This window comes from Petaurus breviceps, unplaced genomic scaffold (assembly GCF_028583685.1).
Source record: "Petaurus breviceps papuanus isolate PSGF00001 unplaced genomic scaffold, PetGlider_PUasm1.0 37, whole genome shotgun sequence".
NCBI lineage: Eukaryota > Metazoa > Chordata > Mammalia > Diprotodontia > Petauridae > Petaurus > Petaurus breviceps.
In genome coordinates this window covers 56005951-56023198 of record NW_027186296.1, presented here as the reverse complement: position 1 = coordinate 56023198, position 17248 = coordinate 56005951, and the positions used below count along the sequence as shown (strand labels likewise).

The window sequence follows — 17248 nt, the reverse complement described above, 5'->3', positions numbered from 1 at the left end:
GATAGATAGATAGATAGATAGATAGATAGATAGATAGATAGATAGATGGATGGGCTGTGGCTCCAGAGAAAGAAATTTTGTGTTTGTTTATTTGGTTTTCCTATTTTTATTTTACCTTTTCAGTTCTAGGTGCGGGGATAGAATCCTTGGATCCAGGAGCTTGAACATTGAAAAAACTAGAGTTCAAAATTCTAGACCAAAGGTTGCAATCAACCTAGCAGAGAAGCCCTAAAAAGCCAAGGTCCCATGACACAAGGTCAGGAAAGCTTGGAACTTGAAACTTTTAATGTTATTTAGGAACTGAGTTAAACTGTGAACCTAATCTTTCTCCCCCTCTTGGAAATTGAGGTGCTATAAGGGCTATTATATCCCTTAGAAGTTTTGGGGAAAATGTTTGTATGTTATTATTGTTATGCCTTTGAAGTTAGTATTCTCTTGTAAAAGCTAATCATGATATTAAGCAGTTGAATTGAGCTGGCTTTTTACACACATAATCAATGGGGGAACAATAATCAGTGGGAGCTTGAGCTAATGGCAGAGAGGAAACATCTCCCCTATTCCACCCACCCCCGACCATCTAAGGGTACTGGAGAACCCTGGGGGAGGGTTGGAAATATAATATAACTGGACTTTGTGCAGTGGAGAGACCAGAGTAAGGATTACATTAAAAAAAAAATAGTTTCCCATCTCTAGTGATGCTCATTAAATGAGGCATTTTATACTATCACTGATATACCTTAAAATGCTACAAAGGAGTTCCAGAATTTTAGAATTGGAAGGGACCTCCTTAGAGATCATTTATTCATAAATCAATAAATCATTTGGTAAATGCCTACTGTGCATCACAAACTTTGATAGGATCAAATATAAAATCATCTGGGGTTCAAACACCTTTATAACCTAGCCTTGCTCTTACCTTTCTAGACTTCTTATACCAATAGTCACCTCCATGTACTCTTTCATCCAGTGACACTTGCCTCCTGGCAGTTACAGAAATTAGAAACTCTATCTCTTGGCTCAGTCATTCTTCTCTGGCTTTTACCCAGGCCTGGAACATTACATTATCTCTCCTCAACTCTGCCTACTGACTTCTTTGGCTTCCTTTAAGTCCCAACTAAAATTTCTTATTTTATAGGAAGCCTTTCCCAACCCCTCTTAATTCTAGTGACTTCACTTTCAATTGTCTCCTATTTATCCTGTACATACATTGTGTATGTGTCTGTATCTGTGTATGTGTACATATATACACATGTATATATATACACACATGTATATACACACACACATGTATATATAAGTTTACATGTTGTCTCCCTTATTGATGATGAGCTCCTTGAAGACAGCCTGTCATTCGCTCCTTTGTATATCCCTAGTGCTCCGCACAGTGCCCATCACATAGCAGGGTCTTGATCATTGTTCATTGATGGACTGATTGATAGGCACTAGATATACAAAGACAAAATTAAATAGTTCCTGCCCATAAGGAGCTTAACCGACTATAGGAAGAGACAACATATGCATATATAAACATATATAAAGTAAGAATAAGCAAAATCTTTACAAAATAAATATGTTTGGTGGGAAGGTCATAGTGGTCAGGGGATCAGGAAAGGTCTCATTTAGGTTATATCTTTTGAGCTGAGGTCTGAAAGATGATGGGGATTTGAAGAGGCAGAGGTGAGGAGGGAGTAAGTTCCATGAATAGAGGGACAGTTGATGCAAATGCATGAAAATATGAGATTAGACATTATATGTGAGGAAAAGCAGTTTGACTGAACTGTAGCATGTGTAAGGGGAATAAGGACTGGAAAGGCTGTTGGATGTCAATAATGAAGGGCATTAAATGATGAACAGAGACTTTGCACTTAACCCTGGAAGTAGAGTTTTTGAGCAAGGGAATGACATGGTCAGAACTGCTAATACCCAGTCTATTCCTCTTTCCATTATAACATACAGTTTCAATTTTTTTTTTTTTTTTGAAATCTACAAATAGTCAGTCTTACTATAGGAATCTTTGAGTTTTTTGAGTACTCCTAAATTTCTTCCAGTAGTATCTTAGTTTATATAGTGATCATTACATTATAGTACCAGTCATTTGGGTACTGGTTGACCAGAATACATTGTAAACATGTGTTTTTTGTGTGTGTTATAGTGTGTGTATGTTTATATACCTAGAAAAAAATAAAAAATGCATACATTTTTCAAATTTGTATACAAACCCTATCTGCTTCTACTAGAGGCCTGTATCAATTAGAGAAACCACAAGGTTGTAAGAACAGATAATAAGTTCTCGGACCCTGAGTGAAATCTTCTAGGTCATCTAGTCTGAGCTTTCCTTTTTACAGATGAGAAAACTGAGGCTCAGAGGAGTTCAATGATTTGAACTCAAGTCCTCTAGAATATTTTCCTCTGCACCATGTTGGTGATGCATTAGATATTGGTCCAAATATATGTTTTCCTTTCTTAAAAAAAAAAGACAGGGGCGGCCAGGTAGCACAGCAAGTAAGAGCACCGGCTGCAGTGTTGAGAAGACCTGGAGATCGAATCCCGGGCTCAGACACTTAGCACCCACCCAGAAACACCTGGCCGTGTAACCTTGAGCAAGTTACTTAACCCCGATTGCTTAAAAATAAAAAATAAATAAATAAAAAAAGACAGAATAAAACACGTTCACATGGATGTCTATGGTAGAAGAAATCTCTTAATCCCTCCATCTCTCCCCTCATTCATGCATTTAGGTAAGTTTTTTTTCAAAGGGTATTGAGACATTCCTCAAGACTTAATTGCCTTGAAGGGAGCTCTAATTATTGATATCTCTTTCTTACTGCTTGGGCTCAAAGCAGCTACAAGGAAATGGAAGGGTACTCAGAGGCTTAGCTGGTGTAACTCAATGGGAATTTCATTTATATGAATCAACTCAAGGTGTTCTTAATGACAATCTTTGTTGAATATCCTTCCCCAAACTAAATCTCCTTTTCTTAAATATTGGATAATCTATGAGCTATAAGTGTCTCAAATTGTTTAGTTCTCAAAATTACACTTCTAAGAGAATGGCCTGAGTCAGCACAAACTCAGAACAGTATCAATCTACACATGTCTCTGCATCATCCTGGGAAAATTTTAGCTAAAATATTCCTAGAATTTTCCTGGGAAATATCTTTCAAGATGCAGTTAAAGTAGTTCCTAGAACTTAGACATGGAAGGGTCCTTAAAGGTCCCTTGGTCCGACCTTTTCATTTTACAAATGAGAAAAGTGGGACCCAGATTGGAGGGAGTGGTCCAACTCAGGAAACAATGGAAGACATAGCTGTCAGAATCTTATTGAAAAAGAAACATGATAAAAGGACTGAAATTCAACAAATCTAATCTTAATTAACAGCCACATTTTATAGGAATTCTTAATCTTTCTCTGTCTCTGTCTCTCTCACTCTGAGAGATGTACCCTTTTGGTATTTTGGCAAAGTATATGGATTCCCTCTAAGAACAATGTTTTTAAATGCATAGAACAAAATACACAATATTTTAGTGAAAAACAATTCTGCTCAAATACAATTATCAAAATATACTTTTTTTAAAGTTCACAGACAGCTCTTAAAACAACACTTAAATGAAAAAGAAGTCACCCAAGTCTCAGATTGCCCTGGTATTGACCAGTAGCTTAAACCACTTTCTTTTTTGCTTGTAGTAGTGAAAAAAATAGCAAGAAGCAGGGTGGTGCTCAAATCCAGGTTTTCTGACTGCACTTTTTTTTTTTTTTTTTTTTTTTTTTAGCAATCAGGGTTAAGTCACTTGCTCAAGGTTACATGGCCAGTTATTTCTGGGTGTGGTGCTGAGTATCTGAGCCCGGATTTTGATCCAGGTCATCCCGACACTAGAGCCGGTACTCTTACTCGCTGAGCCACCTGGCCACCCCTAAGCAATTGGGGTTAAGTAACTTGCTCAAGGTTACATGGCCAGATGTTTCTGGGTGGGTGACAAGTGTCTGAGCCTGGGATTAGATCCCCAGGTCATCCTGACACTGGAGCCAGTGCTCTTACTCGCTGTGATACCTGGCCACTCCCTTCTGACTGTACTTCTTTCCAATATTGTATTACTGTATTAATCTAAATTGCATGGAAGTAATAAGTTCCACTAACACTTAAGCTTGAAGATGAAGAGGTGAATAATTAAAAAAAATATTTTCACTAAACATGTTTAATATGAATGTATATGTAGAACCTATATCAGATTGTATGCCATCATTGGTTGGGGTAGGAATGGGAGGGGAAGAAAATTGAAAACTTATGGAAGTAAATGTTGAAAACTAAAAATAAATAAACTAAAATTAAAAAGAAAACAATTTTACAAAATATGTTTAATGTGAATGTGTATGTAGAGTCTAAATCAGATTGTATACCATCTTGGGGAGGGGGAAGGAGAGGGGGTGGAAATTTAAAACTCAAAAGCTTGTGGAACTGAATGTCGTAAACTAAAAATAAATAAATTAATTAAAAATATTTTCACAGAAGAATCTGATATAGGTGTGGGTAATGCGTTCTAGGAGATTATTCCAGCATGTCTCTCATACAGGCATAGAGATGACTTAAGGAGCATCCTGAATTTGGAAAGTAGAACCACAATCAAAACCTTGAAGGTCTGTTGTTTTGCCATCTTTAATGGATGTTTAATACCATGCGAAATCAGCGCATGCCACAGCTGCTTTCTTCAAGTTGGTTGAATGCCGATATTTTTCTTGCTTATAAAGTCTTTGTTAATGTGAATATTGCAAAAATCATCCTAAATAAACAGTCTGTGTCTTCTGTATTGAAAGGAAAGAATATATGGATTAGTGTATAATAGCATGGGTTAGAGAGAAAAATGAGTCACAAAAGTAGCTAGTTCAAAAGACTAAATAACTTAATCATTATCTGGATCTCTGACTTTGAAAGTCTGAGTTCTCATACAGGATGCCTAGAATTTTTAAAATGGTTATATAAAATCCCACATCAGGAATAGGGGTTATGCATTTAGACCATAGCTATATTTTCTAAAGTCCAACATTATGCACAAAGTATAGACTACTACAATGACTTCTATATAGCGTCATTGTTAGTTTCTATCCCCTATCCTCAGTGCCTAGTCTAGTGCTTGGGACATTGTAGGTTCTTAATAATTACTTTCTTATTGATTGAATTCATTCATAGGTGTTAAAATTAGTTAGATATAATGCGGAAGGTAAAAAAAAATACCTCTCACTACTAAGTGTAGACATAATTATTGCATCTTCCTGAAAAGGACACACAATAAAAGAGCTAACATTTAACTAATCTTTTCTTAATTTCCTTAGTGAATCATCTGAATTATGTGAGTGCCACATTTTGGGGACTTGAAAAAAACTGTATTTAGATGGAATAGAAAAATGTGTCCACTTTCTGAGAAATAAGATTTCAGAGGCAACCCAATCTTTTTTCAGTGTGACGTAGAGGGCTAATTCTGACCAAAAAAAAAAAAAAAATGGAAATATCATTCAGTCCCTAGGTCAATATTGCTAAGAAGCATGGTAAATGAGTTTAGTCAGAATATATTCACAGAATTAATTTGAAAAACATCATTTCTATTCATAGATCAGATATTCTTAGGTTTTTTTCCTTCATCACTGAATGTTAATACATTAGTTATCAATGAGTCACATGTTCACAGGGTCAAGAGACTTTATAGGCTGTTTAATCCAGCCCTCTATGTTATGGGTGAGTTACCCAAAGAGCTAAGTTAAGTGACTTTTTTCAGAGTCACACAGCTAGTTAGTGTTTGAGGCAGAATTTGAATTTTGGTCTTCTTGGCTCAAAGTCTCCTCAAATCATGCTTCCCTTCCCTCTTTTGTCTCCTCCACAGTAACTTGATGCCCACACCAGAAACAAAGGAACTTCCACCCTGGCACCCTTTCTTGACTGGAAACTGACTCTCCCTGAACACTGTCTCAGAAAAACCCCAACCATGTTTTACTTCACTCCCTCCTTTCCAAAAGTTTCCTTCTCACCTTCACCCAACTAACCTTTCAACACTTCTCACCAGTTCTGGACCTGCAGACCACAATCAGCTCAATTCTATCTACTGTTCTCTAATGGGATGTATCAATGTACTCCTTAAGGACCCCAACAACCCTCCTGGTTACTTTCAGTACCAAAGCATCTTGCCTTGATCCACCAATCCAGGGGAGGGAAAGTAGGTACAACACACATTTAACTTTAAGCTATATGAAAATTTTCAACATTACTTTCTTAAATTGAGAAAATTAACAAAATTCAACAAATACCTATATTGTAGTATTTGGAAATGCTGAGTATTTTTAGCAGAAAACTTAACAATTGGTTCTCACCAAAACTGTATCCAGTAAGCTTTGTCTATATGTATTGTTTCCTCCATTCCCATTCATGTTTTTTGAAAAAAAAAGAGGCTATCTTGCTTTTTGTATTTGTACCCCAAGTGCTTATCAGAGTTAACACATTCTTAGCTCTTTCATTTATTCAGTTAGTCATTCATTCTAATGGCTATTCTTTCCTACCTCTCCTTCATTGACTGAGGTGCTTCTATATGTTGAGTCTGGTTTCACTGGAGCTAACTCTAGGCAGTTTCCAAAGCTAACCCCTGAAAACAATATACTCATGTTACAAAACCTATAATGAGGATCAGAATTAAAGCCAATATATAAGTTATTGATGAAAGTGAAAACCCAATACAAATTTATTTCAATAGGTTTACAAAACTCTTGAATTTTATCAAAGAGTTTTTTTTTTTTAATTCTGGTCCTACAGGTTGATTAGTGATGAATTTTCATTACTTTTACTGTAAGGCAGAAGTCATCTTCTACAGGTCAGTTTTCTTTAAGAGAATATTTCTCTTGAAGGAGAAATGGAATCATCAAATGTAAATACTAACACCTTCTTAATTCTACCTAAGTTCCTCTCTTCTGTTCCTCCCTGCTTTGACTTCAAAATTACCTTGTTTTGTCAACTTTACAGGAGACAGATAAGAAAGGCCGGTATTTTATTAAGTAGTAAGTCTCAAGTTTCCCTGATATCTGCCAATAGCTAAACCACTTGCTTTTATTTTAAAAAAAAATTCTGAATTATTCTTGCATGCACTTTCCCTGCTTATCTAGCTTTGCCAATGTATCCAAATGCAATGCTTTGTAAGAAATAAAATTTGTATTGTTTTGTAGATTGTTGTTTTTATTTTTTTAATGCTACCTAATTCCCTCTTATGCTTGCAGTGAATTCTGTGACATTATTTAAATTTTCTCAATCCTCAAATTTCAGACTGACTTCTATAAGGTCTCCTAATATTAAAGAGCCTGTCCATCACTGAAAAAATTGGAAACAAAAACAAAACAGACTATCAAGTGCAATTTGTCTTTATAGAAATATAGGAATCTTTTATCATTGAATGAAGCAATCAACGAACAAACGTTTATTAGGTGTCTATTATGTTTCAGACGCTATGCTAGGGAAATAGAAATGTGAACGCATATTCCCCTTTTAAATACTCATATTTGATACTTTGTAAAAACCAAGAGACAAAGTGTTTTTTTTTTTTTTATGAGTTCACTATTAACCCAAACCGATTTAAGCCATCACGTACACTGTGGACCCAAGTCAAACCTTCTATGAGTGTCAAAAGAGGGCTAAAATATTTTTCCTCCAAGATTTCACATGCTGGACAGCAAATGACCTTAGGTAAAATAAGGTCTAGAAATATCCTGAAAGAAGCCTTTAGGAACAAAAGCAAGGACAAACAGTATCCCTCAATAGGTGTAATATAATATGCTACAGTGGTATGTAAATTGTGGGAAGAATAAAACTTTTGATGTGATTTCATTCTGTGACAACAATGGTCATGCATTGTGCTTCTTCTAGTATTAACCTGACCCAGAGCACGATATTTTGGTCAGAAAAATCCAGTTTCAGTGGGCATCCCCACTTTTAGTTAGTTTCCTTTCAGCTGAATGATCGATTTCGTTCCATTCACATGTCTTACTACTCTCTTATGTTGTGTTTTTAATTCTATGTTTTCTAGGATGGATATCACTCAAAGGAAACATGTAAAAATTCTAGTTCTAAGAGAGCAAACTTCAATAACTACTATAGATTGCAATTACTGCAGCAACTATTAGTGTGGGGGAATCAAGCATTTTAAAGATCATTCAAGTCCACAACCAAAGAGGATAATCTACATCAAGCACAAGATAAAGGACAATCTAAAACAACAAAACAAAATTAATGAAACAAGAAATTACAATATCTTAAAAAAAAACCTTTAGAATAAAAGCAAATATATTTCAGAGGTACCTAGAACCTGGATAGGTTATTGAATCCTTTATGGTTTAGCATAACTTAAATTGAAAAAAACAAAAAAGAGTCAATAAAACCGAGCAACTACAACAGTTAACTATCCTTCTGAAGAAAAAAGGCTTGTGATGGGCAAGACAATGTGAAGATGACTTCTGGCTAAGATGATGAGGTGAGTAGGAGCAGAAGGGTACCACTACAGTAAAACTACCAAAATAAGGATGGGAAAACATGCAAAGAAAGGGAACTGAAAAAGAGAGTACTTATATTTTTCCAGATCAATTCTACACAGAGAGATAATCAGAAACATGTATAAAATATAGGAGAATAGCCAGAAAAGCCTGGCTTAGGAATATAACTTATAAAACTTTCTAGGTTGCAGACCAGGGAAAAACCAGGGACGTCTGGAACCCATAATCATGTTACTCTGACTCTAGACTGTGTTTGGGAGCCTGAGAAACTCAAGTGGTGAAGGCAGCAATGAAATTGGGCCTCAGACTCTGTCCTAGACAGGGGTAGGGGAGAGTGGGGGGTGGGGTCTGAGGCCTTGAGGGCACATGGGGCCCTCTTGGCCCTCAAATGCTACCATTTTACTGAATCCAAACTTCAAAGGTCCATACTTGAGGACCTAGAGGGCCACACATGTCCTTGAGGCTGCAGGTTCCTCAACCCTGACCTAGAGTTTGAAGTTTATTGGTCTGAATCACCAAAGAGAGCCTTGAAAAAAATGCAGCACTTTGTATTTAGAGGAGGCAATGACTGAATCCCATTTAATACAAAGCAAGAACAACAATAAAAATACCTACTATTCTTTGAAGGAGTATACAGAACCCTGGAGTCAGGAGGACCTGGCTTCAAATTCGACCTCAGACACTTAACACAAAAACTAGTTGTGTGACCTTGGGCAAGTCACTTAACCCCAATTGCCCTACCTTCCCCCCTCCAAAAGCAAAAAACAAAAAAAAAGAAAAGAAAATTAGAATGGACCAAACATAGATCAGTAACTCCATGAGATAAGAAAAAATACTTGAGCATTTTTAAATTAAAAAAAAAACACACCCCAAAACCTAAAAAGATAATATAATGTATTCACTACTCTAAAAGAACTGACCTGAAAAAGGGGTCATTTTGTTTAGTCGTGTTCTTCATGACCCTGTGGACCACACTGTGCATAACATTTTCTTGGCAAATATAGGGGAGTGACTTGCCATTTCCTTCTCCAGTGGATGAAGACAAAAAGAGATTAAATGACTCACCCAGGGTCACACAGCTCGTAGGTGTCAGCAAGATTTTTAACTTGGATCTTCCTGACTCCAGCCCCAGCACTCTATTCACTGAGTCATCTAGCTGTCTCCTAAAAAAGGATCAAGGAAATATTATATATGAATCAGCAGACAAATCGAAAATCATAACTATATTTTAAAGCTTGAGTAACATACACCAAAAAATCATGAATGAAAACTATATAGACATTAGAAATAAAGGGAAATTAAAATGGAAAGGATTTACTGGTATTTCTACTTAGAAAAAAATGAAAACTTCAAAATATCAGAATGCAAATCCAGAGCTTCATAATAAAAGGGAAATTATTTCAAGAAGTAAGGGGGAAAAAAGTTCAAGTACCAAACTGACACATTCAGAAATACATAAAATTTGACTGCTACCACCATGAAGTATAAAGGCCATGTTGAAATACAACATTCTAAAAAGTAAAAAGATTATTGACAAAAAGTAATATATTCAGCAAAAAAACGAAGTGTAGTCATAAATGGAATAACAGATTGTTAATGAATTATACAGAGGAATTCCAAGCATTCTTGATAAAAAAATACCAGAGCCACCTAGAAATCTTGAAATGAAAACACTAGAATGAAGAGAAACATATAAAAATAAATACATTTGAGCAATTTTTAAAATGAACAGTTTTCTAGTCTAATTGGAAAGAAGAGAGTAGAAAACCAATTTGCAATATCACAAATTTTAACAAGGAGAATTCATAAGTAAAGAAATAAAGGAAATTATTATAAATTATTTTACCCCACTATGGCAAAACTACTTAAAACTTGAATGAATATTTAAAAAATATAAATTAATCAGATTTACAAAATAGAAACTGACCCTCTAAATAAACTAATCTTTTGGGGGAAAAAAAATGGAACAAGCCATAAATGAACCTGTAGTGGAAAAAAACCACTCAGGACTAGAGGTTTTTATAAGTGAATCCTATCAATCATCTAAAAATAATTAATTGTAATATTACATAAACATTTTGTAAAAATAAGAAAGGAAGGGATTCTACCAAATTCCTTCTATGATATATTGTCCTAATACCTAAATCAGGAATAGACAAAAGAGAGAAAGAAAATAATAGACACATATCATTCATGATTAGTGACACAAAACTGCTATATTAAATATTAGCAGAGAGGTTATGGCAAAAGATTATACACCATGGCCAGGTTGGATTTACAGCAAGTATACAGGATTAATTCATTATTAGAAAAACTATTAACATGATATACCATATTAAGAAGAAAAAACAATAAAAATCACATTACATCAATTGATTCAGAAAAAAAGCTTTTGACAAAGTAGAACATCTATTTCTGCTAAAATACAAAAAAAAAAAATACAGGACTAAAAGGCCTTTCCTTATTATGATCAATAGCATCTATCTAAAACTGAAGGAAAGGGAAAGAAAGAGAAGGGGGAAAAGAAAAGAAATTTATCTAAGAGACAGAGAAAAGTATGTTTCAATGTCCTGGGAACACCACTGATTCAAATCACACTGAAAACCTGTAGGCTATTATCTAAGTTAGACTTGTAAAAATGGACAAGATGTATGCTTAATATCCAGGATAATAAAAGTGATGTTTTATGATGAAGAATTAAAGAATATGTTTAAGAATGTGTCAAAATAATCTGAATACAATGCTAAATTGTGTAAAACAAGTGAGTGCAAAAAAGAAGGAAGTAGTACATATATTAAAATTGTTAATGATATAAAAACTTGCAAATGTTATATAAGTCTTTATTACTTTTCTCCAGTTAATTTACATGCCATTGTAATTAGCTCAGTTGACAATAATGTGAAATGTCATATATTGGATACCATTTAAAAATTAACATAAGTGAGGAATTAGGGGGAAATTGAGTAAAATTTGTGCCATCTATATATTTTTCCTGCATGTAATCATAGGCAACTCAAAAGCAAGGAGACACCAAGGGCAGCTCTAAGTACTCTACTGGATAGGAATGGATTTCACCAATCCAGAGAGTTCAACATAATTTCCACGAATTTTTTTTTGTTGCTTTTTTGCATACGCAGACACACACACTTACAAACATGTTGTCTCCCCAGTGTAATCCCATGCACGAGCAGCTTTCCAGAAGAATGCTACTGTGAACAGCTTTTAAGGTTCTGATTACACAGTATAGTGAACACCTTATTTATTCCATAACAAATCAAAGCAAAACATTCACAGAAAATCAAGGTACAGCATTCACAATATTACAACTTACCACAGAAAATCACAATATAGTATTCACAACAGCTTATCATTAAAATGGCCACATAGTTTTCACCAAAGTGGTCACAATATTTAGAACAAAGTACAGTCATCTCAAAGTACAATAGTCAAACTCTTTCACTCATGGTGCACTCTAGATTAACTCAATCAGTCACTTATTCAGCAATCAATTACTAAGTATCATTAATCACTAAGTACAATCATTAGAAAATACACAAACCCTCCACCCCAAGTCACTAGTAAACTACAATTTCATCATTACTCAGTACCCACAGAGAGGTCTTTTCATCTTGACTTGGGGCTGGTTCTCAGATTCCGTGGATCCTCTTCTATGGTTCCAGATTCTAACCAGAATTCACCTGCCATAATGCAATGGCAGACAGCTCCCAGTTCCTTGTGCAGCTCTCTGGGTAAGTCTTGTTCCACACTGAAGTTCACAGGGGCCAGTCCATCTCAAATCCTTCACAGGCTTCCAGGAATTCAAGGCTCAACCAAGCCACAAAAAAGCATCCTGGCCATATTTCCTCAGTCTTCTGCAGCTTGTTCAAAAAATCTGAATCACCCTATCCAGCCTGGGGGCAGGTACTCCTGGGCTCCTGGGCTCCTCTTCGGAAGAAGCTCTGTCACCACAAGTTCTCAGGAAATTCTGACTCAGTTCTTGATTCTCATTTCTCCTCTGTAGCTGCTTTGCCTCCAGATGCTGGTCCCAAGAAATTCTTACTGTGCCTATCTGGGGCTTTTCTTATATACACAGCACTAGTTACTTCCTGTTTCAGCCAACCCCTTCCTGTTACATAAGGAACTGGGGTTCATACCTTCTGTTTCTTTCATAGGGGCTTGATCAATTAGTAAGTGCTAAGTACCTGCCTACTTGCCAATACAAAGGGGTCAAATTACGTTACCATTATACCCAGATAGAATATAAGTTCCTTGAGAAGAGAAACTATTTTATTTCTATATTTTAGGCATGATGTCCAGTGTCTAAAACAGTGACTGACACATAGTAGGCACATTGATTAGATTCATCTCACTCTCCACAGGTATGGCTGAAAACTATCAACTTTGGGGAAAGAACTGGGTAACTTGGTTGTGCATATGTATGTAGATTTATTTGAATCTAGGGATAACAAGATACATATATAATGTATATATGCATATGAATATGTAGTACAAATATGTATATATGAAAATATAAATATTTAACTATATAAAGATGCTGATTATATAGATAAATGTATATTTATATATCTATCTATGTCATAGTTATATGTAGAAATATGTTTCTATATTTATTTGCATAAAAATCTACACATATTTAGTAAAGGATGTTATTCCATATTTTGTTTATCATTTATATATCACCTAATTAAAAAAAAAACATAGTGTATGGATTGTTTATGGAAGACTACGCTGCTTCTCCACCTTTGGTATTTACCTTTCATCCCACGCTTGCCTGTGACTCCAAGAAGCTGTAGTGTGTGCAGCAAACATACCCTGGTAAAACCATTTTGGCAGACAGGCTAAACTAGGTTGAGGGTAATCAACAAGTCTCAAACCCATTGGTAAATTAGATGGATAGCTTCCTCAAACATGTAAAGACTTCCCTTAGTAGAATGGGTGGATGGGAACTATTTGTTCCAATGGTCATGAAGACAGCTGAATCAGGCACTGCAGAGTATTTAGAGCTTTGTCAGATACTGAGGATGCCAATGTCATCTACTGCATCCTGAGCCATTGCTGATCATCTTGACTTTCATCTTGCCACTATACTTCAATGGCTGTGGAAGAGCAAATGAGGCTGATGACTGCACACCTCCTCTTCATTTAAATCCAATTCATGCACATTGTTAAGACATCATCCAGTGATGTCATTGGTCTTTTTAAAAAATGAAAGACAAACAACAATTTTTAAAAAGTATTCAAGAAAACCTACAACCTCAATCACAGAATTATTGAAAATAAAAACAGCATATATCATTTAAAAGGAGCCAAGAATCTGCTGTTACCAGAAACCTGGGATGAGTTAGTTATGATAGTTAACCATGGAATTATATCGTTTCTTGGCAGCTAAGGCATGAAAGGAAATTCACAGAATTATAGAACAGTCATTGCACAATAAAAAAAAAAGAAAACATACAGCCATCTGGGGAAGGGCAAACACTTCTAACATTGAAAATGTTACATGTTTTTAGGATAACATAATGGCCAATGCATTTGTATTTTTGCCAAGGACACAGGGTTGTTCAAATTGCAATTTTCCCTATTTACTCCATAAAACTTATGGTAAAACAAATTTTAAGTGACATTTCTATTGAGAATGGAGGAAATATAGTTCAATCACTTTTTGAATGAAATATTAATATAAGCATGGGGTTTTAAAACTTAGAGGAATTGATAATTAACATGTTCATTTGACTGTCTCTCTCAAACAGATTTCTCAAGGAAGGTAACAAACAATCCTTTGGAATACATTAATTCATAGTACATTTATGGTTGACTTCTTTTGTAAAGTTCTGAAGTAGTCATATTTTTTGTTTTTCCTTAAATAGATGCTTTAGGAATCACATGAAGGAGGCACAGTTGACATTCTATCATGAAAGTTTCAGGGATATTAATTGCTTATATACCTGGAGGGTTATTCCACTAATTCACAGTCTCACATATTTCTTATTAATTCTGTCCAATTCTAACAGAAAGTAGTGCCAAGTCTGGTAGCCCTTTTGCCATCTACATATACATTAACAATGTAGATGTTTAGAGATCAAGTGATTTCTTTCATTGCTTACTTTTTATCCTGACTTAAATTCATAAATATTATAATATGGAGAAGAACTTGGGAATTTCTAACCTTAAGTCAGACAGTTGTCAATAACTAAGGACTACAAGTAAGGCCTAGACATATAAAGTTAAAAGACTCATTCTTACTCTGGAGGCTTTTCTTGGGCGATGCCTTTAGCAGTGTGTCAGCTCACAGTTTTTGACTATTTCTAAAAGATTGCTCTTATAATAGAAGAGAACCTCTATTGTCACTTAACCCTAGAGAGTAGGATCTGAGAAAGTCAGCAAATAGATCTGATTACTTTAACTGATGGTCAACAGAAGTTCCACAACCATGGATCCAGTGATTATGAAACTAGAAGATGACCAAATGCAAGGCAACAGCCCAGTGAAGATGAAACAACCTCAGTGAGGACTAGATGCAATGTAGTAACATTACCAGAAAACATCAATGGGGCTGTAATAACACAGGTGTAAAATGTCACTCTGTGAATGCTCCATGTATGCTGGGAAGAATATGGTACCTTACAAAGAGCCTGGATTTGGAGATATAGAATCTAGATTTCAGTACTAGCTCTGATACTTGCTGCTTATGTAAACTTGGACAAGTAACTTAATCTCTCTAAGCCTCAATTTTGTCATCTGTAAAATGTCCTTTACATTCCCCTCTAGTTATAAATATGTGATTCTTATTGTGAGAACCTAGGTTTACCACTCGACATGTATCCCATGGGTTTATTCACTATTCTTATTGATAGTATATGAATTTACAGGAGAACATGTATCAGGTTTATGGGGGAGATATTTTATTGACACTTTTTGAAGAATCAAATTTCATTAAATGCTTTTGCTTTAAATTATTTCCTCTACCTGACTACTTTGGGGGCAGATAGGTGGTTCAGTGGATAGAGTGCAAGGCCTAGAATCAGTAAGACCAGAGTTCAAATCTGGCCTCAGGCACTTACTAGCTATGGGACCCTGAACAAATTATTTTACTCTCTTTACCTTATGTTCCTCATCTATAAAATGAGCTAGAGAAAGAAATGGCAAACCACTCCATTATCTTTGCCAAGAAAACTTCAAACTCATTAAGAGTTGCATAAGATTGAAATAATTGAACAATAATAACAATAAAGCCTGACTATTTAAAGGGACCATATTGGCAGAGGCTTGTGAGATATGATTTTGAGTGAATATAGAATCAATGGATACCTTGAATCTGGAGTAGCATTTCTGGTTACCTCACATATTAAAGGCATCCTAATAGTTTAATATTTATTCCTCCTTAAACGGAAAATATCAAGCTAAAGAAAGGAGAAAGGATAGTAAAGAAAAGATAAGCCAGAAATCACTTTAAAGCATTGCCCTGCATACATACTAAATAGGGTATCTAGCCCTAAAGGAGAGTAGGGGAGAAGGGAATGAGAGGGGGGGATGATGGAGGAGAAGGAAGTTGGGGTGGGGAGGTAAGTTAGAAGCGCACACTTTTGAAAAGGAACAGGGTCAAAGTAGAGAATAGAGCAAGTGGGGGGCAGGATAGGATGGAAGGAAATATAGTCAGTCTCACTATATCCACTATGGAAATGTTTTGTGTAACTACACGTGTGCAACCTATATGGAATTGCTTATCTTCCCAGTAAGAGTGGGTGATGAGGGATGAAAGAAAAGAAACTGGAATTCAAAGTTTTAAAATCAAATGTTTAAAAAACATATTCTTATATTTTGCTTTTACATGCAACTGAGAAATAAGATATACAGGCTCTGGGGTATAGAGATCCATCTTGCCCTACTGGAAAGTTGGAAGGGGGATGGAAGAGGATATGGGAGAGAGCAGATTGGGGCAGAGGGTATACAGTGGGATCACTGTTTTGGGAGGGTGGGTAGGGGTAAAATGGGGAGAAAATTTGTAACTCAAAATCTTGTGGAAATGAATGATGTAAATTAAAAATAAACATAAAATTTAAATTAAAAAAAGCATGGTCCTGGCTCTATTTCTCTATATAAGATTTTTTAAATAGATCATTGTAACCATATATATTTTAAGTAGGAAGATTATTTGAAAATATGTTAGATATTTCTAATATTCAAATCATTTTGGCAAGTGTTTCCACAGAAAATCAATGAAAAGACTGACTGGAAGATATCCATAGAACTTTAGAGTAAGAAACTCCCTTAGATACTTTTATTTCATAGATGTGAGAAGTAAAGCCCAGATTTGCCAAAGGTCAGAACTACTTAATGTCAAAGACTGACCCTGTTGAAGGTACCACTTCTCACCTATGCTTTGGGTGCCTCTGAGAAGTATAACTTTTTTTTACTGGTGCTGAAAGCTGTCCAATTACACTGATATTTCTGAAGCTGGTTGTCTTTCAAAGAAGAAAAGAGAGAATAAACCCTTCATAGTGGACTTATATAGCTCCAGAGGTCTGGTATTCTTGACTGGTTTTCTTAGTGTTGGCATGCATTTATATTGGGCACAAAAATGTCAAACAATTTGGCAATGATTACCGTGTCACAAGGCCAGTGATAATAATGTCCTTGATAACAGTCTGGAACCATTCCTTATATTCTCAAGCATGACTATGTCAAATTCTACAACTGACTACATGTGAACCA

The 17248-nt window shown here is 35.4% G+C and overlaps 1 long non-coding RNA gene across 2 annotated transcripts in view; it reads right to left on the bottom strand.

Annotated features, from left to right (window-relative positions):
* LOC138168569 (uncharacterized) overlaps positions 1-17248 on the bottom strand; it is a 102120-nt gene that overhangs the window by 58532 nt on the left and 26340 nt on the right. For both annotated transcript variants that reach the window (XR_011170140.1, XR_011170141.1), the window contains exon 2: positions 9581-9678. This is a non-coding gene — a long non-coding RNA (uncharacterized lncRNA). The remainder of the gene's footprint in view (positions 1-9580; positions 9679-17248) is intronic.